The sequence below is a fragment of the Schistocerca gregaria genome, chromosome 1 (genome assembly GCF_023897955.1).
Source record: "Schistocerca gregaria isolate iqSchGreg1 chromosome 1, iqSchGreg1.2, whole genome shotgun sequence".
Classification (NCBI taxonomy): domain Eukaryota; kingdom Metazoa; phylum Arthropoda; class Insecta; order Orthoptera; family Acrididae; genus Schistocerca; species Schistocerca gregaria.
This window is the reverse complement of record NC_064920.1, coordinates 379,338,845-379,360,429: the sequence shown is the minus strand read 5'-3', so window position 1 is coordinate 379,360,429 and position 21,585 is coordinate 379,338,845.

Below are 21,585 nucleotides of genomic sequence, written 5' to 3'. Positions count from 1 at the left end.
TCGCCCTGCAGACGTACACATTTTTCACAACGCTGACGCCATGATTCCATGGCAGCGGCGAAGGCTTCTTTAGGAGTCTGTTTTGACCACTGGAAAATCGCTGAGGCATTAGCAGCACGGCTGGTGAATGTGCGGCCACGGAGAGTGTCTTTCATTATTGGAAAAAGCCAAAAGTCACTAGGAGCCAGGTCAGGTGAGTAGGGAGCATGAGGAATCACTTCAAAGTTGTTATCACGAAGAAACTGCTGCGTAACGTTAGCTCGATGTGCGGGTGCGTTGTCTTGGTGAAACAGCACACGCGCAGCCCTTCCCGGAGGTTTTTGTTGCAGTGCAGGAAAGAATTTCTTCTTCAAAACATTTTCGTAGGATGCACCTGTTACCGTAGTGCCCTCTGGAACGCAATGGGTAAGGATTACGCCCTCGCTGTCCCAGAACGTGGACACCATCATTTTTTTAGCAGTGGCAGTTGCCCAAAATTTTTTTGGTGGCGGTGAATCTGTGTGCTTTCATTGAGATGACTGGCGCTTTGTTTCTGGATTGAAAAATGGCATCCAAGTCTCATCCATTGTCACAACCAACGAAAAGAAAGTCCCATTCATGCTTTCGTTGCTCGTCAACATTGCTTGGCAACATGCCACACGGGCAGCCATGTGGTCGTCCGTCAGCATTCGTGGCACCCACCTGGATGACACTTTTCGCATTTTCAGGTCGTCATGCAGGATTGTGTGCACAGAACCCACTGAAATGCCAACTCTGGAGGCGATCTGTTCAACAGTCATTCGGCGATCCCCCAAAATAATTCTCTCCACTTTCTCGATCATGTCGTCAGACCGGCTTGTGCGAGCCCGAGGTTGTTTCGGTTTGTTGTCACACGATGTTCTGCCTTCATTAAACTGTCGCACCCACGAACGCACTTTCGACACATCCATAACTCCATCATCACATGTCTCCTTCAACTGTCGACGTATTTCAATTGGTTTCACACCACGCAAATTCAGAAAACGAATGATTGCACGCTGTTCAAGTAAGGAAAACGTCGCCATTTTAAGTATTTAAAACTGTTCTTATTCTCGCCGCTGGCGGTAAAATTCCATCTGCCGTACGGTGATGCCATCTCTGGGACGTATTGACAATGAACGGGGCCTCATTTTAAAACAATGCGCATGTTTCTATCTCTTTCCAGTCTGGAGAAAAAAAAATCGGAGGCCTTAGAACTTTAATGCACCTCGTATGTTGTAGAAATCTGGGTCATAAAACGTAAAATGTGTTACACAGAAATGGGTACATTAATATATCATGGAACCACCTTAAATATTTAAGATGATATTAAAAGCGATGTGCATACATGGTTTGTCACTTCTAATTACCCTGGGGATAAAATTAATAGCATACCATGTGCCAAAAAAAGAGAGACAGTGGTTGTAATAAAATATGAATCGGTAGCGTCGCACAGTCTGGTGCGCCTTACCATGGTTCGCGCGGCTGCCCCCTTCGGAGGTTCGAGTCCTCCCTCGGGCATGGGTGTGTGTGTCGTCCTTAGCGTAAGTTAGTTTAAATTAGATTAAGTATTGTGTGGTGTGTTTTCCCACTCTGGAGTTTCTGTGTCTCTCTCTCTCTCTCTCTCTCTCTCTCTCTCTCTCTCTCTGTCTCTCTCAGCAGATTACGGCAATGACATCCATAGGGTTTGTGTGTGTATGACAGTTACTAACGCCCAAGATCGAGTATTTATACTTTCCGAATAGGTTGCAAACGATTCAGATCGATCCTTTTCCGAACAAAACCCAACTTTGACCTCAGATTCTTTGAAGGCTACATCATTTTCTGTGCATGTCTTTGAACTCGACACCACTTTTAAGCATCACTTTTAATACTACGCTATGATAGGCTAGACAGGCGGAGAGGAGTGGGAATGGGAATTGGGATTGTTACATGATGATGGTGTCATAGTTCATGGGGGTGCTCTAAAAAACCCACTGCCAACAAAGTGCGCCATTAATTAGTTACACAATACTACCACTAACGAATACAGCTCTTAGTAAGAATTTAAAGAAAGATATGAAGACATTTCAGCATAGCAAGTGCGAAAAGAAACAGTCTTCAGTTTAGCTGAGCAGTCAACATGAACATTTATTTCTGAAAATGTTGACTCTGCACGTGGACAGATTTTAAGAATATTGCGCTCTCTCTAATTTCTTCTGAGAGAAAACAGTTTGCTCATAATGACACGTCTGGTGGCATCTGACGTCTGATTTTAGCGACCCGGGCGCACATTCCGACAGAGGGCGGACAAGTGGTTTCACCTTTACGCACTCATCTGCATGCCACAGATAGTAGAGTATATGCAGAGGGCGCGGACTTCGATAGAGGATGCTCCTGTGATGGCAGCCAGTGTGCATGCGTTTCCACGCCAATTTTTGGTACAAAGCCTACGCCGGGAACTTGTAGTCTCCACTTGGTGCAACCAGTGGTTCCTTCGCATCAAACCCTCCAAGCCCCAGGCGATCGTCATAGGCCGCACCAGCCACTCCTTCCATCTCCTCGATTTCTACCTCACCATTTATGGCCATCCTATCCACCTCACTGCTACCCTCAAATACCTTGGCCTCACCTTTGACCGCCACGTCACCTGCACTCCCCATCTCCTTACATTCCAACACAGAGCCCACAACAGACTCTGCCTCCTGGAACCTGTCTGGCCGGACATAGGGACTGCATCCTTCCACCATCCTTCGCACCTACAAACCCTTGATCTGCCCCATCCTTTGTTATGCCAGCATTGCTTGTATTTCCGCCCCTCCCAGTGTCTATAGAGCCCTCCAAATCCTAGAACGCCATGCACTCCGCCTCACCTTCTGTATCCACCCTCTGTCCCCGACAGGCATCCTCTACGACCTCATCCCCTTCCCCCACCTTCTCCTTTTCCTTGAACACGTCTGCACACTGTATATTGTCCGCCAACTCGATCTCCCCACCCTCTGGTGTCCCCCTTCCTCTCCAATCCCAGCCTGTTGCCATGCTTTTACTGTTGTGTCCCGCCCCTCTCCATCTGCACACCCTCTACCTGCTTTCCCAATGCTACTTCCAGCATGTACCCCTCCTGCATGACGAGCATGTCTACCCCTCCTACCAACTCTAACCCCACCTTCCACCTGCATCCTCCCTTCTCCTGAGTGACTTTCCCCCTCCTACACCCCCTCCCTCTCCCATGTTCCCATTCAGTGTCTCTGCACTCCCTCCTGCCTTGTCTTCCCTCTTCATCTCCTGCTCCGCCCATCTCCTGCCTCTCGCCCCCTTTTTTTCCTCTTCCTCCCACTCGGAAGCACCTACCCCCCCCCCCCCCCCCACTGCACCATCCTCCCCTCTTTTTCCATCCTCTTCAGCCTCCAGTCCCTAGGCCAGTCCCTACCACTGGTTTTTCTATTCTTCATGAGTTCTCCCTCGTTTCTGTGGTTCTTTTAAGTGTATTGCTCTGTGTGAGTTTCATCCTGTGGCTGACTTTTGTGTTTGCCTCCAGTGTTTTTTTTAAGTGCACTTTAATTTGTCATCTGTGTTCTTTTAACTTTATGTCGACTTTTTAACTTTCCCCCAGTGTGTGTCCCCATCTTAGTGTATATTTTAACCCCCATCATCTCCATCTACTGTGTTTTTTATGCCCCGCTTTTATCCCCCCTTTGTACATAATCACCCTTCTGAATTTCTGTAAAGTCAACTGGGTGAAGAGCAGTGGGCTGTGCCCATATGGGGCAGGGGAATGCAATTACAATAAAGAAAAAAAAAGAAAAAACTTTTAGTCTCCAGTGGTGGACACTCACCTGAAGATGGCTGATCGATTGCCAGCCGAAATAATGTGGCAATAAGTCAACATGATCTGGCTGAACCTCATCGAATATACAAGAATATTTTTCAATGGTTCTTTAGGCAGGTACATGCTGAGCAAAGTTTTGAGAGATAGAAAAGACCCACCACAGCTGTGTTAGACAGCTGTTCCAAAAACAAAGACAACTTCACTGCAGCATTGTACAGTATCCTATGTTAGTTATAGCTATATCCTATGGTGTAGCTAGATTTAAATGCCGCCAAAGACTCACACACAAACAGAAAGTAAAGCCAAAATTAGCTTAAGAAGAGCAATGTGTACAACATTCAAACCATTCAAAAGTAAAATTATATCTACCAATCTGAAGGAAAATCCTAAGTTTTTGCCTTATGTTAAATCAGTAAATGGATCAAAGCCATCTGCCCAGACACTGTCTGCTCCTAACGACACTGAAACAGAGGATGATAGAAGGAAGGCGGAAATAGCAAATCCCTTTTTGCAAAATTCTTTCACTGAGGAAGAATGTACTTCCTTTAAATGAGTGGCAGCCAAGATTTCGGCTCATGGGCCACGCCCAGGCACAAGTGCCAAAGCTCTCTGCCTCGCTTCACATTTCCCCCACCACCATGCCACACTGTTCGAGCCACACAGAGCGGCCACACGGGTTGAGGCACCAAGTCACGGAATGCGCGACCCCTCCCGCCGGAGGTTCGAGTCCTCCCTTGGGCATGGGTGTGTGTGTTGTTCTTAGCGTAAGTTAGTTTAAGTAGTGAGTAAGTCTAGGGAGCGATGACCTCAGCAGTTTGGTCCCTTAGGAATTCACACACATTTTTTAATACTGTCTGGACGGAAGGAAGGAGAATAGGGGAAAACTGTGAACGCGCCGAATTTAAATCATATTTCACATTGATCAACAGCGTAGGTCACAAACAAAACAAATGTTCATTATTATATAATTATTTTTGGCACAGTGACGACATAATCTAGTTTTTATGTGGTACACTTTCGGCATACAGACAGACTCAGACAATTTCATAGAGTTTCGCACTCAAGACACCACATAATCGTGGCTAATTTAGTTTCATAATAAAAAAAAAAAGTCTTCCACACAAATATGTCGATAGAAATATTGTAGGACTTCTGGTGCATCATTGCAAAGACTTGGAAACACTATCTGAGGAAAGAAACGTAAACATCCTGGGCGGTTTTATTGTAAAATATTTGTCATTAAAGCAGGAATTGTCTTGCAGGTCAATCAGCCACGTCTGCACATGCACAGGAGACAGGGACGCTTCCAGCTGAAACATCAAAATGTGTCGAAAACAGCTGTTCGATTGACATTGTCCTCAAAATCTTTATAAAACAATCCTTGTAATTCTTTCAAGGCCACAATGAATTCTTTTAATCTCGCGTTTTCTTTAACGCCAGTTGGCTTAGCAGACTGGATTGTGTTTGCAGTATGCGTCCCTTCTACAAAGCGATTATTTTCTTATTACATTCATCCCCCTCAAACAAGAAAGATGTCGCAACATCTTACTGGAACAGTGTACAGCCGAGTCCACTAAAAATGCGAAGTCGGCAATCTATTCCAGATGTTCTAATTTACTTTCCTGCGCTCATTTTTCCTTCAGAAATTCAATAACTAGTTTTAAATCGAAAAATCCGTGCACCCCCTCCTTGACGTAACCAACGTACTTTGCAGCAATATGTGAAGTTTCTATACTCTTCCCTCAGTTACATGATAAACTGTTGCGACAGACAGTGGAATAACGCGTGCGAGTTCAGAAATTTTACTATTCCCACCACCATTTCTTCGTATACTTTACACCTTCAAATTTAGTAAAAAGTGCTTTTTGATGTACAGAACAATGAATCTCACCTGTCGTTGTAATCGTTTGCTCTTTCACTGCCAACTAAATCTCTAAATTCTTTCTCCACTCTGTTGTAACATCGTTTCATAGCAATAATGCAATACCAGTGGCTTATGCGAACTGATAATTCACATCCCTCTCTTTCCTATTAATTATAAATGATTGCCACGATAAATCGCTAGATTGCCTCTTATTGTGTAAGCAGCCACTGGATCTCTGAACTTACTTCATACCGCAAACGAATAGTGAAGGTTAAACAGCATTGACAGCAATATTCTCCGAAACTCAAGAGAATTATGTCGACTGAAAAACGCCGTACCGCAACGCTAAATGGAATGTCGCCCTGTTTCGGCTACTTCGGGGAAGGATCGAGCAAAGTCGACCGACAAGTCAGGCCATGGCGCACACACGGCCCGCACATGATGCATGCGTGATGTTTGGCACACTGTCCCCGGCCTTGCTTTTAATCGTCGCAGTTACATCAAAATCACGGATACGATATAAGTGACCACAAGCAAAAAAAAAAAAAAAAATCTGAAATTGCTCAACATATACAAAAATATAGTTATGCTGAAGAATTGTGGAACAAGTTTTGCATATTTCAACATTTCCCAAGGCCGAAAATTTACTGTTTAGTAATCAACATTTGTAAGTAGGCTGTTTAGGTTTTTATGTTGGTAACGCCATGTAGCGCTCTATATGAAAATCACTGACTGTGCTATGTGAAGGCTGTAGTTGGTTTGCATTGTTGGAGTAATATTCGCCATTGTAGTGTTGGGCAGTTGGCTGTTAACAGCGCGTAGCGTTGCGCAGTTGGAGGTGAGCCGCGAGCAGTAGTGGATGTGGGGAGAGAGATGGCGGAATTTTGAGAGCGAACGATCTGGACGTGTGTCCATCAGAAAGAGTGAATTTGTAATATTGGATATCATGGACTATATAATGACTTTTGAACACTATTAAGGTAAATACATTGTTTGTTCTTTATCAAAATCTTTCTTTTGCTAACTATGCCTATCAGTATTTAGTGCCTTCAGTAGTTTGAATCTTTTATTTAGCTGGCAGTAGTGGTGCTCGCTGTATTGCAGTAGCTTGAGTAACGATGATTTTTCTGAGGTAAGTGATTTGTGAAACGTATAGGTGAATTTACTCGGGGCCATTCTCCTATAGGGATTATTGAAAGTCAGATTGCGTTCCGCTAAAAAATATTGTGTGTTACTTTAGTGAATGTCTGAGTACGTTCAGTTCAGTTTTGCTCAGCTATTTGAAAATCAAATAACATAAGATGTTTATCAACACTGTAATTCATTAATTTTTCTAAGGGGACGTTTCACATTATTTCTGAAAACAACCATCATGTGAAATCCATCGGGTTGTGTGAACCAGGAGACAGTAGATACCGGCTGCCAGGTTGATGCCATTTTCTTTGACTTCTAGAAAGCCGTCACAGTTGATAAATTAGAAAGCACTGAAATGAGTGGCAAAAGTGCTGTTACTATATCGACTCATTGGTAAGAGGAGGCACAGAAAGGGCTGTAAATGACGAAAAAATTTCACACAAGAAATCGTGTAATGTATACAAATATAGTGTAATAGCGTCAGGGGTGCGCACACAATTAAGTGCCAGGATAGCCGTTTTCGCCGGAGGATGACGTGTACAAGACGATTGGTTGTGTGACATCAGCACCACAGGAGGCGTAGAATCAGAAGAGCTCAGTTAGACATAACTTTCTTTATTCTGGCATAAACTTTGCTGATGGCAGACTGGTGGTATGTGCAGTGTGTGTGGCAGTTTCCTTCAGTCGGCGTAATATGACCTTCTGGAGTAGTTGTTCTGTCCAACGTCCAACATACTTGAAACCTGTATATTTCTGGTTCTAATTACCACATCAAAATAAATTTGCAACAACCAAGGGCTAAAATACAAAAATGTAATCAACTGCACATAAATGATTTTTGCTAAACATTAATAGGCCTATACTTACCGTTTTCTCTGACTAATCGAAAGAAGTCGAGGGCAAAACCTTCCTATTCTAATTACATTTGGGAAGTAATTTATAAAAGTCAAGCAATAATCCACTTGCTCAGAATAAATCAAATATAAATGGCTCTGAGCACTATGGGACTTAACATATGAAGTCATCAGTCCCCTAGACTCAGAACTACTTAAACCTAACTAACTTAAGGGCATCACACACATCCATGCCCGAGGCAGGATACGGACCTGCGACCGTAGCAGCAGCGCGGTTCCGGACTGAGGCAAATATAAATCGCGAACTAGTCATTAATTCGGCCATCTTAATTAAATTCTGTGTAGCAGCACTGAAAAATCCTCAGGAAATACATCAGATTGCTCATCCAATCCGATAAATTCTGTCTGAACTACTGAATCACAACGAGCAACAGTCCACAGTCAGTCCAGGTGATAGCAGCGCCACTTGGCGAGGAATGACTGCTGATCACACACAGTCGCGGTGAGTGCAGTGACGGTGACCGTGCTGTCCATGTGTATAGTGGGGAAGACGCGCGATCTAGCTGAGCGTGAAGGAAGGCAGATTGTGACGGTCCAGGGACTCGGCAGGAACATTTCGGAAACTGGAAGACTCGTCGCGTGTTCGAGGACTGCTGTAGTGAGTGAGTGTCTTCAACACGTGGCGAAACCAAGATGAAACCACATCCAGACGTCGTGGAGGTGGGCGGCTACCCCTCATTACAAATGTTGAACGTCGCAGCCTGAGCAGAATGCTAAAACAGAAGAGATGGCGAAATGTGGCGGAACTAACATCAGATCTTAATGCTGGGCAGAGTACAAGAGTGTCCGAAAACACAGTGTACCGAACTCTCCTAACTATGGGCCCCTGCAGCCGACGACGCACATGCCAATGTTAACACCATAACATCGGTAACTACGAGTGAAATTGGCATGAGACCATCGGCACTGGAAGTTGGCGCAGTGCAGTCCGTCGCATGGTTGATGAATCCCGATTCCTTCGTCATCATGTCGATGGGAGGGCGCAAATCCGTCGTCTTCCAGGAAAACAGCTCCTTGACACCTGTACTGTGGGGCGGAAACAAGATGGCGGCGGCTCCATTATGCTCTGGGGAAGATTCACATGGGCTTCCATTTGTCTAGTGGAACACACGGAAGGCACCATGACGGCCAAGGAATATCGTACAGTGGTTACAGACTACATACATCTCTTCAGGACGATAATGTTTCCTGACAGAAGTGGCGTTTCTCAACAATATAATTCCCAGGAGTGCGATGGAGCGGTTCGAAGAACACAGAGCCGAGTTTCAGCTGCCTTCACACACACACACACACACACACCCCACACCCCAAGCTCGCCAGATCAAACACACTTGTGCTGCAATTGAACGAGGCGTCAGAGATCACCGCCCCCTTCCCGGAATTTATGGGAATTACGTGTCTTGTCTGTGCAGATGTGCTGCGAACTCCCTCAACCGACCTACGAAGACCTCATTGCTTCCATCCCACGATGAGTGGCCGCTGTTATCCGTGCCAGAAGTAGACTTACCGGCTGTTAGGTAGGTGGTTCAGGCTGGTCAGAGTATATTTTCTCAGAAACTGACCAAGATTGCCCCAACCAACCGCTGACTAACTATGAACTCCAATAATCACAATTAAAGTTCAAATGACAAGTTTTCTACGCGCTGTTAGAACATTACAGCCATAAGTGGGGCATTACAGAGAAGCGATTGCAAATATTATTACCTCAAAACAAACAAAAATGAGCATACAGGAAATTAAATTTAAATAGAGTTTCTCTTTAATTGAACTCTATAAAGAATGACTAACAAGGCCAAAAACGTCCGCAAAGTTGCAAAAAATGTTTTTCTTAAATAAGTAAAAAAAGCAGATGAACGCGATGCTAATCTGATATCGTCACTGTAGCATCCACAAGAACAGGGACGTAACAAGTGTAGCGTCGGGGCACCATATCACACAGGACAGAAACAGCGGAAAACGGAAAGCGCACAACTTACACCCACTGCTGGTGAGTTCGGAACATCAATCTGGGGATCATATTTCGGTTTCAGGGCAGAAGTAATGACAAGCAGACAGCCGGCATTTAGTGCTGGTTACGTCAGAACATCCACATGGGCGCCGTGTTGCATGCACGCCACCGAGAAGCGGCAGACAAACTCGGCGGGCACGAATTGGGGCTGCCCTCATAATACACGGCTGTGGCCACAACTCCACTACATAAGCTGGTTTCTACCCAAAGCACAAAGTGTTCCCTTCCTCGCTCGTAGGCCGACTGAGAGCCCGCTTCAGCCGACACTGGTGCAGTTTCACCTTGGACACAGATAACAAATCCCGCAGCGCACTTGCCAAAAGGCTCTCTGATAGCGATACTCAGAGACATTCTGGCACGGCTCAGTAAGCGGGATCAGTAGTTAGTTATTTGGAGATGAAGAGGCTCGCATAGGATAGAGTAGTGTGGAGAGCTGCATCAAGCCATGTGCGGACTGAAATCCACAGCAACATACATAATGTGCGAAATATTCGCTAAAATTTTCAACAAAGGAACAAACTGCCTTAGACGTGGATATTGAATAACGCAAGTCACGAACAGAATTTTAGCATGGACTAAAATGTATTGATCGTCACTTCACTAGTTATTCATTGATTTTGAAAAAGCTTTCGACAGTTTCAGCTACATCTGCTTTGGCAGCTCTTAAAAAACAAGGCACTAATTCCACTTAGTATTGTGAAAAGATGTATGGATATCCTGCAGGTTGTATTAGATTTCATCGATATATTGAGAATGCGAAAGAATAGTCGGTTCATATTATCAAAACTATTCTCGCCAGTCCCAGAGGATTCAACTGGTTATGATATTACTGTTTGGCAGCATAACTACATTAGTATAAACGGAAAGCAGAAAATTATGAATCTTCTACAGTATACTAATAATATGATATATTCACACTTTTGCGCTCTTCGTTTCTGGGTAAAAATGGTTCAGATCAATACATTAGAAGGGAAAAGGAATACAATATCTTCCCATAATATTGCTGAATCATTATGAGCGGCATAATATATTTTTGATGATTGTGTGCAGATCTACTCCGCTTTTTTTAGAGATTGGAAAATGAAGCGAATCATTGTATACCTCTGTACATACAAGCCAGGTATATCACTCTCATATAAAACCAGTGGATCTAAACACAGGCATAATAACCCTAAATTAGAACCATTTCTAAAAGAAAAAAAGTATGCCTCTTACAAACACCGCCATCGCAGACGATGATGTCAGTATTCATTATAAAGAAATTATGATAGCTGGACCAAGGAAGCTATTTGCTGGATTAAAAGAGGAAAAAAAGACCGAGATGAAGACCTAATCTTAGGATAGATGGCTTGGAAAGCATATAGCAGGAGAACAAAATAATTGGAAAACTTTAGAGAAAGCTTTTATCCAGCTGTGGATGTCGAATGGAAGTTTATTATGAAACATAGGAAGTATTGTAATGCGTTGTATATTTATAGGTTCAGTTTTATTATTAGTACTGGCTATACATGTGGTATTTGACTAGTCAATAGAGCATAATCTAAAACACATTATTTACGAGAAAAAAAATGGACTGTTGTACAATCTGTGTTTAATTTAATCTACAATTAAAGAAAATATGGTTTGGCGCATCTACAAATTATTCTGTTAAGTACAAATAATGCCCTATTATTAATCATTTTAATTTGGTTTTAAATGTGACGTTATAGCAATTGCTATTTCTTACAATTTCATTTTGTAGACCCTAGTGAATAAGATGATTTTAAGGATAAATTAACGTGGAATATTTAGATGACCAATTTCAGTAACGTGAGGCTAACAGATTCCATTTTAAGGCCGAAAATCCTGAGTCATCTTTTTTTTGCATTCTAAACAAGTTTAAACTTACACATATGCGATATTTGATGGTATAATTGTGTGTATATAACGGTCTGCAATGAAATATTTTCCTGGAACATCGTGACATAAAACGTAAGGTAGGTAACTGGCTACATCCAGCCAAAGTAATACTTGTGTAAACTGCTGATTCACATGAAGACAGCCGGCCGTAGTGGCCGTGCGGTTCTAGGCGCTGCAGTCTGGAACCGCGCGACCGCTACGGTCGCAGGTTTGAATCCTGCCTCGGGCATGGATGTGTGTGATGTCCTTAGGTTAGTTAGGTTTAATTAATTCTGAGTTCTAGGCGACTGATGACCTCAGAAGTTAAGTCGCATAGTGCTCAGAGCCATTTGAACCTCATGTCGATGAAACTGCCGGCTTATGGACTGACTGACACAAGTAATTATTTCGAGTTGTCTTGAATGAGAAACAGTCATAGTTTCCAAATCACAATCCAACGTGGATGAAACAATGTTTGGTAAAATACTCGTAAAATCTAGACATTGCATTCCCTGTTGTTGACTACAAACTTTTTCCGTTGGATCCAGCGAGTAACACATCAATATTTTCAGCAAACTGTACAGATTTCTAAGGGCTTATATATCCAACGAGGTCATCTACATAAATCAGAAAGAGTAATAAATATAAGATCGAGCTTTCAGGAACACCGCATACTGGAAAAGAAATTTTTATTTCTTATTTTATTCCGAACATTGAACTCATACCTTCTGTATGTTGGTTTCTAGATAATAATATAACCAACTATGTGTTACACCACTTAGATACAACTTTTCTAATTTTCGTGCAGACAAAGGCCTAGAAAGAATTTTTTCAAATACTGTTGACCTCTAAACTCAGCACAGTTACAGATTACAGAGTCGAAACAGAAGGTGCTCAGATCGCTGATGACCGTGGCGAAAGATCCATTAACACTGCAAAGTCCTCAGTACGCACGTGTTATAACGTGGCGGAACCAAAATCCATACAGGACTCCCTTAGATTATCTCGAACGTACAGACAAAATCATGCCGGGTTACTTCACTTTATGTATATGCAGATAGACGAGAAGAGGATAGAAGATAGATGGAAGAAGAACTCGTAGATGTTCTTATTCCTACCTACTTTGAACGATTATGCTGAAATTATTTGTACGAGTAGCGTTTAAAAAGAAATGCAGCACATCTTGTTTCTGAAAACAGGCTTTCTCTATTCAGGATTCAAATACACCATACTATACCCCACTCTTTTGGCTACAGAATCCTACTTTACAACATAACCTCCATTCAATGCGACGGCCTTGCGTCACCTTCCTGGAAGGGCCTGTGCAGCCGCAGGGTACTACTCTACTGGTCGACATCGGAGCAGCCGGCCGCAGTGGCCGAGCGGTTCTAGGCCTTCAGTCCGGAACCGCGCGACCGCTACGGTCGCAGATTTGAATCCTGCCTCGGGCATGGAAGTGTGTGTGATGTCTTTAGGTTAGTTAGGTTTAACTAGTCCTAGGGGACTGATGACCTCAGATGTCAAGTCCCATAGTGCTCGGAGCCGTTTGAACCATTGTTTGACGTCGGAGACCACGTGTTGTGGCGTCAATAGCCTCGCAACGCGAAAGCAATTCCGAACAGATGGTCTTTCGCTGCCCTTCATGGTCGTTAGGAGGTGAGATTATGTTCAAAATTACGTACCGTCTAACTGAAACGTAGTGCAACTTTTTAGTACTGATGCGGAGGACCCCATACTTCTAGTTGTTTAAGGTTATCTAAATTATTTTGCAATTCTTTTGCATCTTTTTATGACTTTGCTAGACGGTGAACGACAGCATCATCTGCAAACAATCTAAGAGGGCTGCTCAGATTCTGTCCTGAACCTTTTATATAGGAAGAGCACAGCAGAAGGTCTATATCGCTTTCTTGGGGAACCCCAGATAATACGAGAGGAGTCCAATACGTAGCGCAACGCTATTGTTTCTGTAAGAAGCTTGGTTTTATTCAGAATTCCAATACACCATATTATTCCCCACTCTTCTGGCTACAAAATCCTATTTTTCAACATAATCTCTGTTCAATGTGTCTCCCTTACACCACCTTAATCGTAGCCAACGTCACGCTGGATCAATACACTCTCCATCATTCATGTTCTGCTCCCCACAGAGTGCATCCTTCATTGTGCCAGACAAATGGAATACGGGAGGTTCGAGACACGGTATATAGGGTGGAAGAGGAAGAACAGTCCAGTGAAACTCTGTGAGCTCTTTTCGGCTGTACAGACGTGTGCGGCCTTGCGTTCTCACGGACGAGGAGAAGTTCGTTTGCATTTTTGTGGCGACGAACACGCTAAAGTCGTTTCTTCAATTACCTGAAAGTAGCACAAAACACTTCAAATTTTGTCGTCGCACTATGAGAGAGGACATCAAACAGAATAACCCTTTCAGAGTGCCAGAAGATCGTCGCCATGGCTTTACCAGTTTAGGGAGTTGGTCTTGAACGATTTCTTCGGAGGATAGGCAGAGTGGCGCCAGTCCAACGATTGTCGTTTTGTTTACTGTTCGAAGCGATGAATTCGTGTTTCATCCTCTGTGACGCTGTTCGAGAAAAAATTGTCACGATTAGCGTCCAGACGCGCAAGCAGTTCAGCACAGATCGTCTTACGTTGCTCTTACTGATATTTTGTTAGGCGGCGAGGACACAAGTGTGTCAGAAGTACCGACACAAACGTCCAGTTGAGCAACGAGGGCCGACGTTGTGGCAGACCGGTTCTAGGCACTTCAGTCTGGAACCGCGGCACCGCTACGGTCGCAGGTTCCAATCATGCCCCTGGTGTGTATGTGTGTGATGTCCTTAGGTTAGTTAGGTTTAAGAAGTTCTAAGTTCTATGGGACTGATTACCTCTAAGTCCCATAGTGCTCGGAGCCATTTTAAACCATCTGTCACATTTGTGTGACAGGATTGGACAGGAATGCGCGATTTTGTCGCGATGATGACTGACGCCTCCCTCAACGACTCGCCGTGCTTTTGTTCACTGACAGGTCTCCGCAGACATTCTGCAAGCAGCTATGAATGTCTGCAGTGCTCTGGTTTTCCACCAAAAGACACTCAATGGCAGCCCTCTGCTTGGAGCGCACCTCCGTTGCAGGCGCCATTTGAGAGGCTACGTATAGCTCCGACACCTTGGAAGTAGGCTGTTTAGGTTTTTATGTTGGTAACGCCACGTAGCGCTCTATATGAGAATCACTGACTGTGCTGTGTGCAGTCTGTGGCTGGTTGGCATTGTTGGAATATTCACCATTGAGTGTTGGACAATTGGATGCTAACAGCACGTAGCGTTGCACAGTTGAAGGAGAGCCGCCAGCAGTGGTGGATGTGGGGAGAGAGATTGCAGGTTTTGAGAGCGGACGATCTGGACGTCTGTCCGTCAGAAAAAGGAAATTTGTGAGACTGGATCTCATGAACTGCTATATATATTATGCCTTTTGAACATTATTAAGGTAAATACATTGTTTGTTCTCCAACAAAATTTTACATTTGCTGACTATGCCTACCAGTAGTTAGTGCCTTCCATAGTTAGAATCTTTTATTTAGCTGGCAGTATTGGAGCTCGTTGTATTGCAGTAGTTCGAGTAACGAAGATTTTTGTGAGGTAAGTGATTCATGAAAGGTATAGATTATTGTTAGTCATGGCCATTCTTTTGTGGGGATTATTGAAAGTCAGATTGCGTTGCGCTAAAAATATTGTGTGTGTCAATTCAGTGTTGATCAGAATAAGTAAAGAGAGAAATGTCTGAGTACGTTCAGTTTTGCTCAGCTATTTGAAAATCAAATAACGTAGAGGTTAACCAGTACAGTCACTTACAATCTTCCAAAGGGGACGTTTCAACTTATCAGAATTTCGAGAAACTATAGGAGCTGAGGCGAAAATATTCGACGATGTTCCACAACAAATTCCGCATTTTTTCAACCAAAACTGGCCGCAAAGCAAAATGTGTTGCATTACCTACTGAACACCCCTCGTATTCCTAAGTGTGTAGTGTATCACGCCAATTTGACGTTTTTTGTACGCCTTCTTCATGGTGTTAGGCAACGGCCTTGCCGCAGTGGATACACCGGTTCCCGTGAAATCACCGAAGTTAAGCGCTGTCGGGCGTTGCCATTTTTCGGAGTGCACTCAGCCTGGTGATGCCAACCGAATCGTAGAGGCTCCGGTCAAAGAAAACTATCATAACGACCGGGAGAGCGGTGTGCTGACCACATGCCCCTCCTATCCGCATCCTCAACTGAGGATGACACGGCGGTCGGATGGTCCCGATGGGCCACTTGTGGCCTGAAGACGGAGTGCTCTTCATGATGTTGCAAGAGGTTACACTGGTATGGAATAAGACAGTGGAATAACTTGAGGCCAATATAACAACAAGCATTTTCACTGCTGGGTGAGAGATTTTCTTCTTGCCCTTGTAGATACAGCTAGATTTTGGATAGCAAAGAACGAGTTCCGCAGGAGGAAGAATGACCATCGTTTTGTCAGTCATTCCGGAGACGCAGTCTTTCTCGGAAGCTCCTTGCAGACGGGCTGTTAATTACGCGACGGCGAGCCACGCTGAGAGTCTCGCAGGGTGGGTGGACGCTCGGGGGAGGGTGGGGGAGGTGGGAGGGTGGGGCGGCAGGCGGGGGCGGCAGGCGGAGGCCGTCCGCCCTGAAGACCCGGCCGCGCCTCACTGCTCTATTTTCCTTGTGTGCTTTTAATTTCCAGCGCGCAAACCACCTCATGCGGGCAAATATTTGCTCTCCCTATATTTGCCTGCTCCATAATTCAAACAGATACGATATTTGCCGAAGAGCAATCATTTTAATATTGTACAATCCTTACTTCAAACAGCGCGCCGTCACTCACATCGGCGGGTGGGCGGCGTTCGAGAATTTCATGCACTATACAACACGTTAAAAATTGATCATTACGCTTTTTTGCGCCGGCTTGCGGCCCGCCCCGCTATCTCCCGCCGTCCTCTTCGTAGCGCGGCAGCCCGCATTATATTCTCGCCGCTGACCGCTCGCTTTGCCCCGTTACTTTGCGAGCGCCGGCGCTCCCCCTTTTTTGACATTTCTCGACGCGGAACGTGTGCGCGCACCGTACTGAAATTTCATTCCCGCCTCGCCTCCCGAACGCGTAGGAGCACTCTCTGTTGCTCGTCGCTTTATTCTCCTTTTTCTTTTTCTCTTCCACCTTCCCCTCCCCCCCCCTTTTTTTCGCGACGAGGCGGCGCTCCTTTCTAAAGCCATCCGGCAGTCATCCGAGCGGCAATACTCGCCGCTGCCGCCTGACTTCCTTTCGTGGCGGAAGCGTGCGTGCGTGTGTGTGTGTGTGTGTGTGTGTGTGTGTGTGTGTATGTGTGTGTGTGTGTGTGTGCCAACTGCGCCGTCTATTTGTCATTCCGTTTCGGCCTCCAGAGTTCAAATCTCATACCACATTCCAAACGAGTTTAATGCTTTAGGAACGTAATTAGTTCCGGACGATTCGCGATTTTTTTGAGTTTCCGGTCTCCCTTTTTTCCGCTTTCTGCTGCTATGACTGCGAGACTGCGAAGCACACATATTTCCGGTCACGGGGAAATCACAACCGCAGCCTACCGAGTTCGTTTTGGGTAAAAAGCTGCAGAATCACACTGAGAAAGAAGATGATATGTTCTTTCCTCCTTTGGCTCTTTCCCTTCCTATCCTTGTCTTGCTAATAAAAGGGTTCCATGTTATCATGTTTATTTCCACCGCAGTCAAAACCTACTAACAGAATCTAAATTCCAGAAAGCTGTCAGCTGTCACTGTTACAACTTTTCATTAGAACAAAACATAAGTACACTACTGGCCATTAAAATTGCTACACCACGAAGATGGCGTGCTACAGACGGGAAATTTAACCGACAGGAAGAAGATGCTGTGATCTGATAATGATTAGCTTTTCAGAGCATTCACACAAGGTTGGCGCCGGTGGCGACACCTACAACGTGCTGACATGAGGAAAGTTTCCAACCGATTTCCTGGTGAAACGTTGTTGTGATGCCTCATGTAAGGAGGAGAAATGCGTACCATCACGTTTCCGACTTTGATAATCGTTGGACGTCCCTTGAGAAATACTGAGCTCTTTATAGCTGTCAATAACTGCGGAAATGTTGCTGTTCCAGGATTTTGTGCATGCACTGACATCTCGATTCTTTCCGACAAATACAGTATTCGATGGGTTTGACGTCGGGCGCTCGAATTGTCCATAGTGATCTTCAAACCAGTCCAACAGTTTTCCTGTGTCCATAAACACTCCATCGTTGAACAGCTGCAAATGGTCTCCAAGAAGCCGAACATAACCATTTCCAGACAATGATCGGTTCAACTGGACCAGACACACCACACACAGTTATGGAACCACCTCCAGATTGCACAGTGGCTTGTTGATAACCTAGGTCCATGACTTCGTGGGGCGTGCACCACACTCGAACCCTACCATTGGCTCTGAAACCGCGATTCATCTGACTGAGCCACGTTTTCGAATCGTCTGAGATCCATCCGATATGGTCACGAACCTAGGATAGTGGCTGCAGATGATGGCGTGCTGTTAGAAAAGACACTTGCGTTGGTCGTCTGCTGACATACTCCATTAACTGCAAATTTCGCCACACCTCCCTGAGGAATACATTCGTCGTGTGTGCGACGTTGATTTCTGCGGCTATTTGACGTAATGTTGCTTGTCTGTCAACACTGACAACTCTACGTTGCTCTCGGTCGGTAAGTGAAAGCCGTCGACCACTGCGTTGTCCATGGTGAGAGGTAATGCCTGAAATGCGGTATTCTCAGCACATTCTTGACACTGTAGATCTCGGAATATTGAATTCGCTAACGACTTCCGAAATGGAATGTCCCATGCGTGCAGCTCTCACTACCATCCCGCTTTTAAAGTCTGTTAATTCCCGTCGAGTGGCCGTAATCACGTCGGAAACCTTTCACGTGAATGACAGCTCCGCCGATGCTCTGCCCTTTTATGTCTTGTGTATCTGATGCTAGCACCACCTGTATATGTGTATCTCGCTCTCCCATGCTTTTGTCACCTCATTGCAATTTGTCGTTTCTGTTCTACGTTTCGTGGACGAATATAAATTGCCTTTTTTGAAATTGCTGCACTGTTTTCACAATTTAGGGCACAGCTGGTTATAAATGTTGGCTTGTGTACTAGATGTGCGAGCTCTTCACACATGTTTGTTGCAATTAATGTAATGCAAATTATGTAGAATGCTTCTTTATGTGTAAGAGGGGACCTGATGGCCCTGATTTGGCGAGAATGTGTCGACCTCTCAAGCTAAAAGGCATTCTTCTGGTTTCACGACCCAGTTATCTACCACACGTGTTATACAATTCCATTTTGCGCTGTTGGCAAAGTTGAGGAGTCCATCACGGTTTTGAGTGGACGTTGTAAACTGAGTATGTGTGGAATGTTGAAGGCACAGAAAACCTAACTCTATGAATAAGGAGATTAATGATAATGATAATCTTCTACAAGTATCCCTATATACAAGAAACGTAGCAAAAAACATTATATCAAGTGCAGAAGAAACTTGTAGCAGAGTGGAGCTAATAAAACCATTTCCTTAATTCTGTAATCGAAATACTTTAAAGGTATGAAATTCGTTAGCAGTTGCGGAATCAGCGGTTTTTCAGGCATGGTTTTCGGATGGGGGGGGGGGCGGTGGGAGGGAGACGGAGGGGGAGGGTTGGAAGGTCAAATATAGAAAAAATACTTGCTACTAGGAGATTTCGATGAAGTCCTGGGGCATGAAAGAAACATGCTAGAACTGCATTTATAAATTTTTACAATTTTCTCATCAGTTTCCACCAGTTGAGTGTGTAAGACATACTGAGGATATAGAGGATTACAATGAAGTTAGTGGTCCTGGCGAGAACATGCGGATCAGGAAAAAGAACAAAAGTGAAATATCAAGGGTAGCATGCAGGTATTTTGATCCCCTCGCAAGTTATTGAAATGTGATGTTATTTCGACAACTCTGTTTAACATACTGTTTCAGAAATCGGATATACTTCAGAAAGGATATTTGTACATTGAGTAAATAGTGAGCAGTACAATAAAATGAAGATTCTTTCAATAAATAGTGAGCAATACAATAAAATGAAGATTCTTTCAATAAATAGTGAGCATTACAATAAAATGAAGATTGTAGTGGGTCAGTAGAGAGGATGCAAGACAGTCAATCAAACATCACGACAGGAGATCCCAAGAACTAATGCAGTGCTGCTGTTAATCTGTCGCCGGCCGCAGTGGTCTCGCGGTTCTAGGCGCGCAGTCCGAAACCGTGCGACTGCTACGGTCGCAGGTTCGAATCCTGCCTCGGGCATGGATGTGTGTGATGTCCTTAGGTTAGTTAAGTTTAAGTAGTTCTAAGTTCTAGGGGACTAATGACCACAGCAGTTGAGTCCCATAGTGCTCAGAGCCTTTTTGTTAATCTGTCCTAGACTCTACGGTCTACCCAGAATTCATAAAATTGATCTTCCTATCAGATCCGTTGTTAGTGTTATCCGTTCTCCCATGCATGGAACAGTAAGATATCTGACAACTCATTTACAGCCATATATTGGGAAAACTGATTCATATCTAAAAGACTCACGTCGTTGTATAGAGAAAATTGAAAGGCTAATTCTAGCTCCTGAAAATATTCTTTTAAGTTTCGACATAGTGTCTTTATTCACTATGATTCCAATTTAGAAAGTTATAACTTTTATAACGGATACTTTTCCAGAAAATTTGTCTGTTCGTTTTAGACATTGCCTCACTTCTAGTGCGTTTCAGTGGTATGATGAATTTTATGAGCAGCTTAGTGGTGTAGCAATGGATAACCCGTTTGTTCCTTCGATACCTAGTTTCTACGTGGAGAAATTCGAACAGTCAGCTGTAGAAAAAATAAATATGAAACCATCTCGCTCTTATCGATTTGTTAATGACACATTTGTGATCTGGCAACATGGTAAAAAAGCTTTGGACGAATTGTTTGGTTTTCTAAATAATATAAATCTGAAAATTCAGTTCACGAGGAAATAAAAAATGACAACAACATACCTTTCTTTGATGTTTTAGTTATGAAAGAGCCCTACAGAAGTTTGAAACATAAGGTTTTTCGAAAAGTAATGCACATGGACAGATATTTGTATAACAGCTCCAATCACCATCCACAACAAAAGAGAGGTGTCATTGTATGTCTTGTCGATAGAGCCAAAATGATTTGGACGCCGGTATACCTGGGCGCCGAATTAAAACATCTGAAGTAGACTTTCGAGAAGAAGCAAACAGAATTCTTCGACCTAATAACGAAAGTCTGAAGGACAATCATGAAAAATAACGATGGAGGAATACAGTTCCTCTCCCTTTTATTAAAAGAGTAACGGATCAGATCTGAAATACATCACAGAAACGTGATGATATACTGTTTTTTAGACCAACAAAGAAAGTAGTTCAAGCACTGCTATCTATAGATGGTGCACGCTCTCCTCTGTCAGCGTGAGACATATGTAAAACTCCTTATACGTTTCGTAAGTTTTATATTGGAACAACCAAGAGAAGCGTGAATACACGGGTAAAGGAATACTAAAGTCTTTGTCGCCTATAGCGAAGCATGCTCTTCAGTCAGAAAATCACGGAGTGAAGTATTCTGAAACAAAAATTCTATACACGACGACGAAATATTATCCACAGCTGTGTAGAAAAGTTATTCAAATGTACAAACGCAGGGATGATTTAATAGGAAAGAAGAGACCCTGAAATGGAACGACATATGGATAGTAGCTCCGCAGAATCGCTAAACACTTTTTATCTTTGACAAGACGACAATCGATACGTAAGTTATATACTTGACAAGGATCATCTCTGCTTATCTGGTGTAACTCCGGCTACGCCATCTGTTCTGCAGTATATATGTCGCTCTCAGACGTCCTAGCCTACAGTCGGT